The sequence below is a fragment of the Chrysochloris asiatica genome, unplaced genomic scaffold (genome assembly GCF_000296735.1).
Source record: "Chrysochloris asiatica unplaced genomic scaffold, ChrAsi1.0 scaffold00051, whole genome shotgun sequence".
NCBI lineage: Eukaryota > Metazoa > Chordata > Mammalia > Afrosoricida > Chrysochloridae > Chrysochloris > Chrysochloris asiatica.
Genome location: NW_006408569.1, coordinates 19,586,676 through 19,589,231, shown reverse-complemented (window position 1 = coordinate 19,589,231; position 2,556 = coordinate 19,586,676).

Genomic DNA, 2,556 nt, shown 5'->3' with positions numbered 1-2,556 from the left:
TTAATTAAGATACTTTGTTCATTGAATAAATATGCCCTTGTTTAACTTAAATTCTGGTGATGGAAACACACCAACAGAAAAGTAATCCGTGTTGGAGAAAAATAATTGAGAGAATACATAGAGAAGGCTGAGACTGAGGAGGTTACTACAGTATTACACAGTGCTAAGGAAGGCCTCACTGGTAATTATATTTAAACAAAATCTGAAGGGGTTGAGGAAAGAAGTTATCTAATTATCTGAGGTAAGAGTTTTCCTGGTAGAAGGAACAAGCAGAACAAATATGTATAGGTGAAATCATGCTCAGTATATTCAATGAAGAGCAAGGGGCTACCAAGATTAGAGTTAAGTAAGCCAGGTACAGAATAGTAGGAGATGAGATCAGAGGGATTATGAAAGTGGAAGGAGCGCTCTTTGTAGGGTATAGTAAAGATTTCAGCTTTTAGTATAAAAGAGTCAGTGGAGGATTCTGAGCTGAGGAACCACATGATTTGATTTATGTTGTGATAGGATCTCATACCTACTATTTCCACCAAATTGTATCTCAATTTGCTGTACTATGGTGGCTTGCATGTCGCTATAATGATGAAAGGTATGTCTCCTAGTTGGAAAGCAGTACAAAATAGCTATAACAATGGACACAAATATGTCAGGGATGATGAAGATTGCACAAGGCTGAGCAATACAAGGTTGCACAGAAGGTCACCGTAAGTTGGAGCTGACAGGATAGCAAGTAAAAGCAACAGGCTGCTGTGTTGAGAACAGGGATCAGGAACAAAAGCAGGAAGATGTGTAAGCCTATTGTAATAATATATGTAAGAGATGATGCCTTAGACTAGAAGGGTGGTGATAGAGGTCTTGAGAGGTAGATGAACTTTGGAAGCATTTTGAAGATCAGGCCAGCATAAATTGCCCGCTAAGTAGATGTGGGATGGTGGTGGTGGTGGTGGTGGTGGTATGCCCTTGAGTTGGTTCTGACTGATAGTGAAAATGTATAGGGTTTCTGAGGCTGCACATCTTTTACAGGAGCAGAAAGCATCATCTTTCTCGTGCACAGTGGCTGGTGGATTCAAACTGCTGACCTTGCTGCTAATAGCCCAATGTGTAACCTAATACGCTACTAGGGCTCCTTGTTGTTAAGTGCTATTGAGTCAGTTCTGACTCATAGTGACCCTGGATAGGGTTTCCAAGGAGTGACTGGTGAGCTTGAACTTCTGATCTTGTGGTTCAAACTGACTTTGCAGTCCAGTGCATAAAACCATGACTCCAGGGTTCCTTATTGTTAAGTTACTAAGTGCATCGAGTTGATTCTGACCCCTAGCGACCCTGTATATGGTTTCCAAGGAGCCGCTGGTGAGCTTAACCCACCGACCTTGCAGTTCAAATAACTTTGCAGTATGACACATTAGCCCACAGTGCCACACCAGGACTCCCCAGGGTTCCTTAGATGTGGGATAATGACAGAAAAATAGTCAATGCTGATTGGAAAGTTTTTTGCCATGAGCAATTGGAAGGGAGTTGCCAAAAACTGAGATGGGGGAGGTGGTGGGAGGAGCAGGTTCGAGAGATAAGTGTAGGAGTTTGATTTTGGATATGTAAGGTTTTAGAGGTCTACCACACATCCAAATGAAAGATGATGTTAAGAAAGTAATTAAACATATAAATCTAATGTTCAGGGAAGGTCCCATGGCTGAAACGATAAATTTGGGAGATATCAATGGTTGGATGGTGTGTAAAGTCATCAGATTAAATGAGATCAATAAGAGAATGAGAATAGAGGCAGAGAAGAAATTTCAGAACTGAACCTTTGGGCACTCAAATGTTAGAGGTTGGGAAGAGGTGGAAATTGGGCCAGTAAGGAAAACTAAGAAGAAATCAGAGGTAAAGGAAAACTAGTAGTGTGTTAACCTGGATGGGGTTCAGGTCAATAATGCATTTCAAGTTGGAGAGATATGTGTTACTGACGGCCAAATAAGGTGAGGACTGGTAATTTACCATTGGTTTTAGTAGCATGGAGGATATTTGTGACCTTGAAAAGAGCAGTTTTATTAAGTGGTGAGGGCAGAGGTTTACCTGGAGCAAATATCAAAGAATCCATAAAGCCAAGAAGTGGTATGGACTTATTCCAGGGCACTTACTCTTAATCATTACTCAATGTATTTCTTGCTATGGATTATAATATTATGCCCTTTCCAATAAAGATTACAATAGATCCTTTGATCATAAGATGAGAATCATTGTCTTAAAGTTTTACTAGTCATAGAAATTTCAGACCCCATTGATAGCCAATATTTCTAGGATCTCACACAATATACCATGTAACCTCAAAGAAACCATGTCGAACATGTTTAGTGTGGCATTCAAACACTTCATCCCAGTTGCCTGTTTCAATCAGTCTTTGCTCTTTTGGATTGCTTCCTTAACTGGGGTGTGTGTGTGTGTGTGTGTGTGTGTGTGTGTGTGTGTGTGTGTGTGTGTGAGAGAGAGAGAGAGAGAGAGAGAGAGAGAGAGAGAGAGAGAAAGAATGAGAGTGAAAGCGTGAACATGAGTGAGAGATGC